This window comes from Protopterus annectens, chromosome 6.part0, assembly GCF_019279795.1.
Source record: "Protopterus annectens isolate FY-2018-M chromosome 6.part0, PAN1.0, whole genome shotgun sequence".
NCBI lineage: Eukaryota > Metazoa > Chordata > Ceratodontiformes > Protopteridae > Protopterus > Protopterus annectens.
In genome coordinates, this window is record NC_056737.1 from 1,700,549,162 (window position 1) to 1,700,564,278 (window position 15,117).

Below are 15,117 nucleotides of genomic sequence, written 5' to 3' on the forward strand. Positions count from 1 at the left end.
TTAACATGGTCAGATAAATTCTGATCCTTAAGCCAGGCGTGCCTGCGAAGAACTGAACCAGTGGCAGCCACCCTAGAAGAGGCCTGCACAGCATCAAAACCACACTGTAAAGAATGCTTACCCACCTGTTCAGAGACATGCACCAAATCTTGTAATTCTTTACAGTCAATGCCTTCTGCCAGAGCATCCACCTTAGATTTCAATTGTGAAAGGAGAAAATTTTGATATTTCAACATATGAAACTGGCAATTCAAAGCCCTCATAGCTAAGGTAGAAGATGTATAGACCTTCTTTCCCCATCTATCCAAAGCTCTGGCCTCTTTATCTAGAGGAACCGGATTCTTTACAACAGAGGCCTTGACCCCCTTAGGTCCTTGACTAACAGTTTCTGGGTCTGCCCTAGGACTCTTATAGAGATATTTATGAGCCTCAGGCACCCTGTAATACCTATCCGGTTTAACAGGCAGGAGGCAGAGAATCAGGATTAAGTGAAGCCTCTGAAAATACATCCTGCACAACATCCAGAACAGGGGTATAGCTAAGGGCCTATGTTGAGGTAAAACAAAAATTCCCTAAGCCTTTTCCGTGAATCAGAGAAGTCCTGACCTTCCCACTTAAAATGCCCCCTCATAGAATGAAGTGTCTCTGAAAAGAAAAATCCTCTGGAGGAGAAGCAGAAGGAGTGGAATCTTCTGCATCAGAATCAGAATAAGGAGAGTACTCCTGCAAGTCTTCAGCCGAAGACTCTGAAACATCCGAAGCCTGCTCAAAACTTTCCAACTCTGGCTCCACCCTAGGCCTCTTCTCAGGAGGGGGCAAAGAACCTCTAATCAGAGTAATCAAATCTTCTGCCATTTTAAGCATGTGCTTCTTAGGCACAGACCCTGCTGAACTAGGACTGACACCAACAGAAGCTAAACCTGGCCTGCCTCTGGAAGAAGCCTTGGAAACAGAAGGAGAGGGCCTAACCACCCTGGGAAGGGAGGGGAGTACAGAAACCTGAGAAGCCCCTTCAGCCTGACCTGCCTCTTGAGAGGCCACATCCTGCAAAAACCAAATTCTCCCCCTGAGACTCCAGAGAAGCCTCCATCGGAACCACCGGTTCCACTGAAGCCTCTAAAGAACCGGCGTCCGGAACGGACGACTCATCTTGCTTGGGCTTAACCGCTTTGTCTTTGCGCTTCTTCGTGGAAGCGGGCGTCGGAGTATCCGACGGCATATTATAATTGCACCGCTTTCCGAAGTCCAGCCTAGCACAATCTAACCTTCGCTTAATACTGCGTTTATTAAACCTAGCACAAAAGCGACACCCGACTACGTCGTGCTCAGGCCCCAAACAAGGAATGCACAAAGAGTGATAATCCCTATGCGGTATCTGTTTCCCACAAGAAATACAATTATTCACTTTTTCTGACATCCGGTAATACACTGAGGCAAGAAAAAACCAAAATATTCCCCAATGGGGTACTTAGCCAACTTGGATTTGTCTGAAACTCCGAACTCGAAAAATTTCAGAACGCCGAACGGCACTTGCAACGCTGCTTCTGCATCGGACCATGCGGCAAAAAAGACTGAGGATATGACGTCGGTCATGCGCATTTGTACCCTGACGTCCTGATGTCAGTTTTAAGCGCCTTGACCGACGTCAGCCTAATACTTTGGTATTCGGGCCGACCGAGGACAGCGGACTACCCATATGTAAGGACTGCAGCAATGTGAGATGAAGAACATCCAAAGTTGGCAGAATAAGATGATGAGGAAGACCATAGTTCTTACAGCATGGCTTTCTGGATACATTTGGTCATTAATGGTACAGGAGGGAAAGCATAAAGCACATCTGATAGCCACCGATGGACAACAGCATCACCTGAGGAGTACCCTTGTGGAGTCCTAAAGAAAAGAAGTTGCTGCATTGGGTGTTGGAGAGAATTATAAACAAGTCACAGTAAGAATTCCCCAAGTAAAATGATAGGTTCTACTCCACTTCAGGGTTGAGGGATCTCTCATGAGATATCAAGATTTTTCTGCTCAGCCTATCTGCCAAGGAGTTGAACCAGATAGAAATATACATTGCTGAAAGAAAACTGTGCTGAGATCACCTATTGCTGTGGTCTCACAGCCTCTTGACACATAGGTATGATCTGGTGTCCCCTGCTTGCAGATGCACCATACTGCAGCTACACTGTAGTGTGTGTGTGCGAGGATATCACACTTTGGGGGAGAAGATCCTGAAATGCTTGCAATGTTAGGAGGATTTCTCTCATCTCCAGCATACTGATAAACAAAATGACCTCCTGAGAAAACCATGTTCCATGGACTGTCTGTCCTGTATAATGGTCCCCCACCCCCACCCCATGGCGGATGCATCCTTGGTAACTGTAGCTGTAGGAAGATGGGGAATGAATGGACACCTGTTGGAGTCCAACCAAAACTGGAAGTGTTGCATTAAAGCATCAGTTTGAAGGCTTTTCTCATATTCTTCTCCATTTGTGACCACTGTACCTTTAAAGTCCACTGAAGAATCCGCACATGATACCTGGCATGTGGTGATAGGAAGACTGCTGCTGCCATCAAGACCAATGTCTTGAGAGCTACATATGCAGATGGTGGTAGCAATGTTTATGGAAGTGTCAGTGGGGAGAATGGCTTTTACTTAAAGTGTGTCCAATTAGCCTATAAACACTAGGGTCTGAGTTGGTTCACGTGTGATTTTTCTATGCTGATGAAGATCCCTAGAGGCAGACAAAGTTGGCGAAGGTAGTCTATTGCTTACACGAGAGACTACCTGGTTGTGAAGACAAAGAGATAGTGCTCCATATATGGAAATATCCAGATTACTTGGGTCCTCATGTGAGATGTGGCCAATGCCATACACTTGGTACACACTCTGGGCATTATGATGTGATCTAACAGCACAGTTCTGAAATGAAAATGACTGTCTCTTTCCAGAAAGCTTGTGAACCTCCTGGACTCCTTGCCAGTTTGACATGTATGTATATATGCATCCTGAAGGTTCAAGAAAGTACATCCAATCTCTCCCCCACTGTAGGTGCAAGAGGAAAAACTGCACAGTGACCATCCAAAATGTTTTTTTTTCTGACATATTGTCTCAAATTGCTGTGGTCAAGAATTGTCCTGAAGTTCTCTGCTTTCTTGGGAGCCAAAAAAGAATCATAAATAAACCCTGCATCTTCACTGGTCTGGGGGACCCTGTGGATGGCTTTTAGTAGCAGAACTGAGACTTCCTCTTTGGCTGCCCTCAGTCGAAGGGGTGGAACACTGGGATGGGGAGAAGGGACAATTTTGTTTACTGGTAAGAGTAAATGCAATACCCTCTGGATATTACATCCTTGACCCACCTATCCTGAATATGTGCATTTGCCGATATACTCTGTGAGTTGGAAATGTACAAGCTTATCTGAAAAATTTCCCTACAGTTGGAAGGATGAAGATGGTGTGATAGTGAGAGGTTTTGGAAGGGTTTGGTTGTTTAGGGAGAGAGATTATTATTGCAGTTTTCCATATATTTGGTATTGTGTTTTGAGTTAGGCACCCTGACCTACTTGCCTGAAGTATGTGTATTTGCCAATATAGTGTGCAAGTTGGAAATGTATGAGCTTATCTGAAAATTTTCCCTACAGTTGGAAGGATGGAAATGGGGTGGTAGTGAGAGGCTTTGGAGTGGTTTGGTTGATTAGGAAGAGGCACTGTTATTGCAGTTTTCCATATATCTGGCATTGTGTTTTGAATTAGGCATAGATTTAAAATGTGTTTGGGGGGGCTTAGATGGATTCCCTACAGTGGTAAATGAACCAAGGGTGAAGGCTGTCAATACGTATTTATTCCAGAACTGTCTGGATATTTACACAAGGTAAGAGTTTGAAGTAAAAAGGGGAGGATATATGAAGGAGGGTTTGGGTTGTTAAGAGGAAGACGAAATGTTATTGGAAACAGTAGGAAGGTTACTAAGCTATGAGAAATTCTGTAGGGAGAACCCTGACGAGGTATTCTCTTTGGCTTTAGGAGGGATTCTTCCAGTTAGATGGCTTACCTGTTTACAGAAGAGTTTTGGAGAGTTGAGGAGGGAGTTCTGATTAAACTTCATGATGTGAATTTTTATGGTATCTAACAGCTTATTTTGGAAGGGCCTACACTGTGTGAACTTATGCCTGGTTTCTGTAGAAGATTTTGCTATCCAGAAGTGACAGGTCTCATCTCTTAACTTTAGTCCGGCTTTCTGCAATAAACACTTCCAGTTTTGATTGGACTTGTTCTTGTTACGTAGTAATAGGTTGGCTGTGTTTTGGTGGTTAAAGTTATATTGTGCAGTAAGTTCCTGAATTGTACAGGTGAGACAGAAGGTGGGAGATAGGCAGTAGCAATGCAGAGTGGTTGCTTAGTGATGGTGAATATTTTAACCAACAGCCAGTTGAGGAGGGAATTGGACTGAGAATTATCTAGATTGGTAAGATGAAGTTTTAAATTTAAAAACATGCGTCTGGAGCATTTCTCCCTGGGCCTCCGCAGAAAAATAGCTTCACTCCAAGTCAGACTTTCCCGGTAAAAAAGAAGTTATGTCTTACCATAACGTTCCATCCGAGTTGTTGATCTTCTTCCAGTCATCACTGATGGGTTCGGTTTCGAGCCCTTGGAACCGAGTCGGCTTATTACCAAGCTCGCGTACACCAAAAACTCTTGAGCTAAGCTGCTACCCACAATACCCTTCTCCCAGTTACCTCAGATCGACTTTGCATGCAACATATAGAAGAAACAGAAAACAGAGGCCATTTCTGCGCAGAAACCCTGTAACACCACAAGGACCCAGATCATCAACCAGGAGCCTTTGGTGGGGGACGGTGGGAGGGTGTGATGACTGAAAGATCATCAACAACTCAGAAGGAATGTTATGGCAAGACATAACTTCTTTATCTGAAGTTGTTAATCTTCTTCCTATTCATTACTGATGGGACAGAATCCCAAGCTACTTGGAGAACCTGGGTGGCCCCTATGGAAGAACATTCCTGAGAACCATAGAGCCAAAGGCCGCTCTTTCCCTGGAGACCAAATCCAATTTGTAATGCTTGATGAAAGTATGGGGTTTAGCCCAAATGACTGCTGCACAAATATCATCCATGGAAGCCCTGGAGTGAAAGGCAACCGAAGTTGTGATGGCCCTAGTTGAATGAGCTTTGATTTGAACAGGTTTAGATTCATTCGCTAGGGAGTATGAAAAGGTAATACAATCTGAGCCATTTTGATAAAGTAACTTTTGATGCAGCACATCCCATTCTTGGACCAGAAAAGGAAATGAAAAGTTGGTCCGACTCGTGGAAGGACTTAGTCCTGTCCAGGTAGAAGCGTAGATGTCTAGGTACATCCAATGAATGCAGACAGTATTCTCCCTTGTTGGAATAATTTGGAAAAAACACAGGGAGCTCAATGGACTGGTTAACAGAGAAGTTGGACACCACTTTGGGGAGAAAGGATGGGTTAGTACGAAGGGAGCATCTGAAGAAGACTCAGAAAGGAGGTTACCCTGTACAGGGGTTTCCTGAGGCTTGCGCTCTCGGTGTCCTGGGTGGTGGCCTGTGATAGCTGCAGCTCAGAAGGAGTGGGGGGAATGTCCAACGTAGGAGGAGCGCTTCCTGAAGCAAGCACCCTTTCCATCACCTGGACGGCAGGCCGCCTGAACAGGAATGGGAGCCTGGAACCGGGGTCACACCTCGCTCCGCGCGGCCCGCTCCCGGGGACGGAGCTTCAAGCAAAACAAGGGCAGGAGTTGCTCCTGGGTCCGAAGATGGAACCAATGAAACAAATAAAACCTTACCCGAAGCCAAGGGTCCCCCCCCCCAAGCATGAGATTGAGAAAGGGGTGGTTCAGAAGGAACCGAAACCCAAAGGGGTCTCGGAGCCTCAGAGAAGGTCACTGTCGATGCCGAGGAGAGGAGTCCTCCCCACAGACGTCAGAGGTATGGGCCTCGGAACTGAAGGGTCCAAGGGAGGAGAATACGTGGGAGTCGCAGGGGCAATGGATCCAAAACCCGGAGTCATGAGGGATCTTAGGATGTTATTAATGTGATAATATGTGGGGACGTCACTCGCCCCAAAGGCGATGATGATGCATTTTTTGGCATTCAGCTTGAGGCCATGTTTCTGGCACCAGGCATTTGTTTGGGTGAGACTCCCTTGGAGGACGTCCACATCACTTGGGGAATTGATGACCACGCCCAGCTTGCAGTCATCTGCAAACTTGGTCAGCCATAAACCACTGATTTTGGCCTGCACCTCAGAGAAGTATATCCCAAATAACAGAGGCCCCAAGACCGATCCCTGGGGTATGCCGCTCGTTATAGGTCTACTGTTTGAGTTGGCTTCCCCTATTTTGATTACGTGGACTCTATCTGTGAGCCAGTTTGCTATCCATCTGGTAACATATGGATTGAGGTCTACTTGAGAGAGAGTTTATCTATTATGCCCGAGTGAGGAATAATGCCAAAGGCTTTGGCCAGGTCAAGGTAGGCGGTGTGCATCATCTTCCCTTCGTCTAGGGCTTTGGTGACGGTCTCAAAGAAGTCAACCAGATTTAGCAGACATGACCTCCCCTTGACAAAGCCAAAATGTGTGGGGTTGAGTGTTTGGAGGTTGCCAATGTCCCTGTTAATGAGGTCCATCATAATCCATTCCACAGCCTTGTAGATCAGGCTAGTTAAGCTGATGGGTATATAAGTTCCCAGATTGGTGTACGCTCCACCTTTGTGTAAAGGGATGACAGTGGCTGTCCTCCACTTGGCTGGTACTCAGGCTTTGATTGAATAGGGTGCTTAATGGTGCTGCAAGTTCATGCCTGAGTTCATGTAGGATGCAGCCTGGGATGTAATTGGGTCCCATGGAGGCTGCATTTTTTGCCTTTGAGAGGGCAGTGATGACCTATTCCCTAGAGATAAGGGGAGGGGGGCAGGTACAAGAAATGTCCTGATTTACTGGTAGGGGGCAGAGGGGTGAAGTTTTCGCTGAATCTGTCAGCCAGTAGATTGGCTATATCTCAGTATTTTTTGTATGTAGTGTCCTTGACCACCAGTTCTGAACAAATCTGGGTGCTTCCTTTGAGATTGCTGACATATGTGAAGAAGGCCTTATGACTGTCTCCAGTAGATGTGGCCAACCTGGATTCAAAGTTGGCTTTGGAGGATTTCACTAGTGCTCTTATTTGCTTGTTTAGGCTAGGGAGAGATTGCTTCCAGTTGGTCATGGACATAATTTTTTTTTCCTTTTGTTATACAGTTTATTTATTGCAGATGTCCACCAGACAGACTTACACTTCCTTGCCGAGGATGATTTTGTCCTGTTGCGTATTCCTGATTCCATTCAGCTATATGTATTTTGGTGTCGATTTGGACATTGGTGCCAGTTCCTACAGAGGGGGAGGGGGCTGTGAAGCTGTTTATACCATCCCTCAGGAGGTTGTAATCAGCTTTGAAGTTTTTTTGACCCTAGCTAGAGGGGGGTCAGGGGAGGTGGTGACTTAGAAAGTGACCACTTTATGGTCAGATCTTACCAGGGAGAATGACACTGTAGGGGTGCTGCAGTGGTTACTCATGTTGGTTAACACCAAGTCCAAGATATCACCTCTTGTGGGGGTATTCACTAGCTGTTCCAAGGCATTTGCACTGATAAACATCGAGGAATCTCTGGGTATTTGTGTTCTGGCATGAGTCATTTTTCCATTCTGTGGTTGGATAGTTAAAGTTACCCAGGATCAGGGTAAAGGGTTGAATTTTAATGGAGCCAAAGAGGTCCAGATAGGTGGAGTGGGCATCTTGAGTCAAATTTGGGGGCCTGTAGCTAGCTATGATTTGAATAGGGGTCTTGTCAATGGTTAACTGCACCTGGAGTTTCTCCTGTGCATCATACTGCTTGACCAGCCTGGAGGTGTGTGTGTCTAATATATATATATATATATATATATATATATATATATATATATATATTGAAACTCCACCTCCTTTGGCTTTGCTGCCACAGTTTGGTGTCTGAATGTATGACAGGATGAGAAACCAGGTAAAGGCTGGGGTGCTCTCTGCAGCTTTGAACCAGGTTTCTGTGACTGTACAAATGTCAGCATCTTCCAGGGTTAAGAATGCTTGCAATGAGTGCAGTTTCATGTTTAGGCTCCTAGCATTTAGCAGCATGATCTTTAATTTGTGTTTTGTTGAAAGTTTTATGCTGGTAGTATCGACCTCATGACTTTTCCTAAAAAAGGCACTATGGGAGAGGGAAGGGCCTTTGCCAGAAGCCTGAAGCCCAGGTAAGACAGATGCAGGCCATCTGTAACAAAGCATTGTGGTCTGTCGATCATATCTTCCCAGGCTGTCAGGTACTGGATCCCCCTGGAATGACACCAGAAACTAAGTTAATTATTAAAGTCAATCATTTTCTGTTTGTATTGAGGCATCACTCTGGGTGTCGGTAAAATACTGCTGAAGTCCTTTGGGCAGATTTAGTGAGGGGGAGGTGATTCTGTGATTTGAAGGTACAAATGGAAGTGCTTAAGGTGATACCTGATGCATAGTTTCACTTCTCCATCCTATCTTATCGGGAAACAGACAATAGGGCTCTCCTTGGACAGCACTAATTTGGTCAAAGCTACCACAATCATGGACTAGGAAAGAGATTCCCTGACAGAAAATTGCCTGTCTTAGGGGTACAGGTTTCCTAGGAAAAGGCGCATCCACATCAGGTTCTTACCACACCCTTACCACAACAAGGTCAATCATATGGTCAGCGAGGGGAACCACCCTTGAAATAGAAGGGACAGCCTGAAAAGCTTCTGTCAGTATTCCTTTGGGGAGAGCAATATGGCCCCCTCTGACACATTTTAGAATTTTCCCAAATTTGGGGTTATCTGAAGAGGACTACTGGGGACTCTACCGGCCTAGGGGTCTGAATCTTGTGATACAGACTCTGCTAAGAAATTCAAGTGCTTCCATTTACATAGCACCTCTGGTTGGGAATCCTCTAAAGGGGAAGAGAAATGATCCGACTCTGAAGGGTATCTTGTAAAAGCTTTTCAACGCACACTAATGATGGAGCTTATGGTCAACAGCAAAAGCAGTAGATTGACAGACACCTTGGGATGAGCAGAATGAGATGGCGCATCTGATTTGTAACATTTTGACAATGAGGTCAAGGTCTCCAGACTTTAAACACAGATGAAGTACTTATGGGCGTCACCGACAGCTAATTTAATCTGAGCACCAAGGTCAATGCCCAGAGATGTCTGGCACCAACAGATGTTGACCCAGAGACCACACCCAAAACTGAAGCTGGTTTTGGCACTTGAGAAGTTGATAGCAGAAGTAACAAAGAAAGACAGCAGTGTGGGTCACCCCCTACGTTGACACAAACACCAACCTCTCGGACCAGACTCCATGGGACCTTGTCTCTGTCGATGCCAACACAGATAACATTGACATAGATGCAACCAATGTGGTAAGAATCAAGGTGACAATCTCACTTGCCCTGATACAGACAGCAGTGGCATCACATTCATCTTCAACTCTCCCGGTGCTGAGGCAGAGTCTAAGAAAGGAGCATAGAAGGTGGAGGGCTGGAGTTCAAGCACGGGCTCTCTGGAAATTGGGTACGGCTGGAATGATACCTAAATCAATCTGAGGTTTAATAAATGTCATTATGCTCTCCAAATCATGTTGAGAAAAAGAGCTCCTGACAGATCTCACTGATCTGGATAAGGAAGAAGGTGGTCTTGAAGCTGGTCTTGAGACCAAGTACCTGGACAGTTCCTTCTCCAATGAGAAACTGTCCACTCTTCTGCCTGAAGAAGGATCCTGAATAATGATCACTTCCTGGGAGGAAGAAGGATCTTTTACAGACAGTGAAGGAGCAGTCTCAATGGATGGATCCTGAAGAGGTTCCAGTTGGGGGTGCATTGACAAAATCTTCAGAGTTAATGTGGGGGCAAGGTTTAGTAATTCAGTATGGGGAAGCTTTGCAGACAGAATACCTCCCAGGTCATTTTCAGTCATTCTTTTCTCCTCCTTTACTTATTAATCATTTTTCCACGAATCATTCTGAGGAAGAAGCCCTTTCAATAGAAGTTTGTTCCTGCACTCCTTTAGCGTTCTGTGCCCAGAAGACTTACAGATGTCACACTGCTGTTTTAAATTATATGGCCCCAAGCCCAACATGCAAAGATCATGGATGTTTTGGGGTAGGAATCTTTGTGACTACAACAGACACATTTGTTGGCAAGCAGCACTGAAAATAGACCACCACAACCCTTCGATAAAACACTAGTTTAATATGACAAGGCAAAATTCAAAAAGCAGTTTTTAACACAGATAAGCGCTTTCGGGCTCTGCCCTTCTTCAGATGAAATAAAACCAATCTTAGTCACATTTAAATACCCAATTCAAAACAGTTTCCAACCAATCAAAATTTATACTGCACCCTCCTATCTTTGAGGGCGGGTTTCATAGGAACAAACTCATTTAGTCCTGGTGTCCTATGGGCTAAAAGCTCAATTATCCACTTTGCTTCTTCTCTCTCAGTGGCATCTACTAAGCTACCCTTTCTTATACTAGGAAATACATTTGCAATAGCTCTAAATCTAAACTGATGGTCATTATTTACTTCTATATGTTTATAAAGTGCATTGTGCATATTTCTGGTTCTTATGCATGAAAGATGTTGCAAAATTCTAACTTTAAAAATATTATTTGTTTTTCCCACATAAAATTCTTTGCATTGCTGACACTCAGCTAAATAAATTATATTCTTTGTTCTACAATTGGCTTTTGCTTTAAAATAAAATAATTTCCCTGTTACTGGATGCTTAAAAACAATCTCTTTATTAATACAGTGACATGCCTTGCATAGCCCACATGGTTTTGTACCTACTTGACAAATGGAACTTTTCTTGTGGTTACTCTTTTCTTGTGTTAAAATGTCTTTCAGTTTTTTATTTCTTCTAAATCCAAATTTGGGTTCTATCCCTACTATTTCTTTTATTTTATCATCAGATAAAAGTATATGCCAATTTTTCTTGATAATGTCACATACACCATGTATATTACTACTATACGTGAATGTCATTCTATTAAATGCAAATTTATGACCATGTTGCTCTTCTGATGAAATTGTCTTAAATGAAGATACAGATTTTCTATGTATATTACCATGACTTAATTCACTTACTATTAACCTCTCATTGTAACCTCTATTTTTAAAAATATGTTCCATATTCATCAATTCTTCCTCAAAATCACTATCTTTAGTACAAAGCCTTGAGGCTCTACTTACCTGACCCCTTATTATATTCTTATATGTATGTCTGGGGTGCATACTATCATAAGTAAGTAAATTATTTTTCCAGCATTCTTTTCGAAACAAGGAAGTAACAAAGCCAGATCTTTCTTTTTTAATTCTGACATCCAGAAAATCTATAGCTTCATCTGAGCATGTGAGAGAAAATTTGAAAAAAGTTGTGGTATGTTCCAAATATTCTATGAAAAGTACTAGTTCTCTCTTTTCCCCTTCCCATAAAATAAAAACATTGTCCACAAAACGTCTATAAAGAAATAGATGCTTTTTCCATCTGTTTTGGCCCCTAGCACAAAACATCTCTCCCAAAATGACAAAACCAAATTTGCATATGTATTAGCACAGGGGGTGCCCCCTGTGTTTGTCTATATACATTGTCATTGCATATGAATACATTGTTAGATAAAACCAAATTCAAGCATTTTCTTATTGTAAATAATTTCCTATCATCTGATTCACCCATTTCTTTGCATAGTTCACAAACAGCATTCATGCCATATTCATTTTCTATCACTGGAAACAAATTTACAACGTCTAAGGTGACCATCATGTTACTTCTTTCCCAACTCACATTTGTTCATAGAGCATTTTACCAACCTCACAACACACCTATACTCTCCAACCTCTGCATCCCCTACTCTAATCTAAACTCCCTCCGCTCATCTAGCAAACTGCTAGTTACCTTAACCAAATCTAAAAACCTAGCAGGTGATTTCCCTTTTTTCAAATACCATTGGAAAACACTGGAATCAACTTCCTTCTGAACTTACTTCTATTGCCTCCTCTGTTTTGTTTAAACAAAAACTCAGAAGTTACCTTAAAAGCCACTGGATGTGTCCCTGCTCTAATCCTGACTAAAATAATTTCCATCTATTATTCTCGTTTCTCTCCCTACTCGTCTGCTCTTTCTGCTTCCTCCCTTACCTTTCTCTTTTTACCATTACAGACTGCTCCTTGTCTTCGTCATCTTTATGGCCCTTAATCTCTCTCTAACTACCTTATGTCTATTTATATCTGCTCTCTCTCTATTGTTGCTTCTCTTTCTTTAATCTTATACTTCCTCCTTGGTATTAAAACATGTTAGAATGTTCATCATTGTGTTACTCAGATTTGCTAGAAAGTTAAGTGCTGTTCTTTCGGTTAACTTATTACATTTCCTTTTCCATGTTCTTTCACTTTTTTTTCCTGTTTTTAGATATAGGTAACAATGTGTATTATGTCATTTGTCCTCATGATGTATCTCCTTTTGTCTATATGTGGAGCTTTTCTCCCCGGGCCTCTGCTGAAAATGGAAATATATCCAGTTGGACTAGCCCGGTCAACAAATGTAAAATAAATAAATAAATAAATAATTAATACTTCTTTTCCACATATATCAACGTTTTTTATGGCTTCCAAAAATTGTTGTGTATCTTTCAAAATTTCTATTATTCTTGTTGTATATGGTTTTAAAGTATATTCTAACCAAATAGATAAATTTTCAGTTACCCATTTTCTACCTGAGAGTATCTGTCTCAGTGGGGGATCTTTATAATTTTTATGTAACTTGGGTAGTGCTTTGAAAATAGGTGTTACCGGATATTCTATTAATAGAAATTCACTAAGATCTTGGTCTATAGTATTGTTATCCAACATACATTTAATACTGTTATGAACTCCTATTATGATGTTGTTGAGTTCTAATGGACTAATTTTCAAGTAGGTATTACCTTCTATTAATAAATTATTTAATTTAAAATAAAAATCATCCTTATTTAATATAACAACCGCTCCACCTTTATCTGCCTGTTTTATTATATTATCATTATTCTGTAAATTTATTAACGCTTGTTTTTGTGTATTTGTTAAATTAAAATATTTCTGATTTTTACCTTCTTCCAAATATTTATATAAATCAGCTTCACATACTTTAAGAAACATTTGCATGGTAGAATTGAGTGGTGGCATGAATGTACTAGGTTGTCTCAACATATGCTGTCTATTTTGTTGGTTAAATAAACTTTGCAACATTACTTTTCTACCATAAAACATCATATCCATGACTATTTCATTAAAACAGCCTTCTCTACTTGGTACGAAGGACATACCTTTGTTTAAAACAAATAGTTCATCATCATTAAGAACATAGTTAGATAAATTATAAACAATATTATCACCAGCCAATTTGATGTCCTTCTCTTTTTTGCCCCTCTGCCTTCGCTGCTGGCTCTCTTCCATTCTCCTTTTTTCTTCATTGGAGCTGGCAGTTGGGCTAAAAAACGCTCACCCTGCTGCACTGCTTCATTTGTCTTGGGCCTTGCACCCAAGTCCTTAGAGTGGGTAACTACTGCATTTGGAACAGCAGTTACTAAAGAAACGTTCGTTGTTTCTTCTGATTCAGAACGTTGTATAATCCTCTCTCCCATAGGTTCCGTAGTTAAATTTGAACTCACTATTTCCACCGAGTTACTTTGTTTAGACCTAACTAATTGTTCATTACTGTTGTTCAAACGAAAAGTCTATTGCGCTCTTCGAACGCTATTCAGCGTGGTTCTACCTCGCATCACTTGCGCATATGACGTGTTGGTCTCAGTTAAAGAGACATTGGAACGGATTTCTCCTCTTTCCTCTCTCGGCCATATGAAGATGTTACCGGTCATGAAATCTTTATAGTCGCGCTGTAGCTTTTTTACTTTTGTTTGTTGTAACCTTTGGTCAGTCACTGAAAAAGCACAGTATAGCTAGTCTAGTTTTTTAGTGAATCTTTCCCTTTAAATTCAGTCTCTAATTGCATTTGTAAAACACCCACTTCTGCTGTGAGTTTCTCTTCCTCTGGTGCAAAAAATTCCAGGAGTAATTTCATATATGAAAAGCCTGTATTTATGTTGATACGCTGCCATTTGGCTAGTAACTCTGGATAGTGTTCACCTTGTGAGGGCATACAAAACACCCTCATTCCTCTTGGTACTATGCCAAATTTTAAACAGGCTTCAAAATTATTTCTCTGCCATTGTAACTTTTTTAACTTATTAACTTAATGTAAAGTCTCTTATGGTTTCTTCAAGTTTTAAATCATTACTTGTACTCACTTGATGCAATGGACATCTCTCAGGTGCTACATGTAATTCTAAATTCAGCAACGGATTTCCTTGATTAGTTAGGTCTCTCTTTATAGAAAAAGTTCTCATTCCCATGGAAATAGCAGGTGAAGCACCAGAATCTTCCCTTATAGCAGTTTCTGAATGTTCCATTGTGTGTCAGTTCCCCAAATACAAAAGAGTAACCACAAGAAAAGTTCCATTTGTCAAGTAGGTACAAAACCATGTGGGCTATGCAAGGCATGTCACTGTATTAATAAAGAGATTGTTTTTAAGCATCCAGTAACAGGGAAATTATTTTATTTTAAAGCAAAAGCCAATTGTAGAACAAAGAATATAATTTATTTAGCTGAGTGTCAGCAATGCAAAGCATTTTATGTGGGAAAAACAAATAATATGTTTAAAGTTAGAATTTTGCAACATCTTTCATGCATCAGAACCAGAAATATGCACAATGCACTTTATAAACATATAGAAGTAAATAATGACCATCAGTTTAGATTTAGAGCTATTGCAAATGTATTTCCTAGTATAAGAAAGGGTAGCTTAGTAGATGCCACTGAGAGAGAAGAAGCAAAGTGGATAATTGAGCTTTTAGCCCATAGGACACCAGGACTAAATGAATTTGTTCCTATGAAACCCGCCCTCAAAGATAGGAGGGTGCAGTATAAATTTTGATTGGTTGGAAACTGTTTTGAAT

The 15,117-nt window shown here is 41.7% G+C and overlaps 1 protein-coding gene across 2 annotated transcripts in view; it reads right to left on the reverse strand.

The window, feature by feature from the left end:
* The window catches only part of CARF (calcium responsive transcription factor), a 2,518,000-nt gene that overhangs the window by 1,891,020 nt on the left and 611,863 nt on the right, over window positions 1–15,117 (reverse strand). The gene's annotated exons all lie outside the window — the stretch shown is intronic.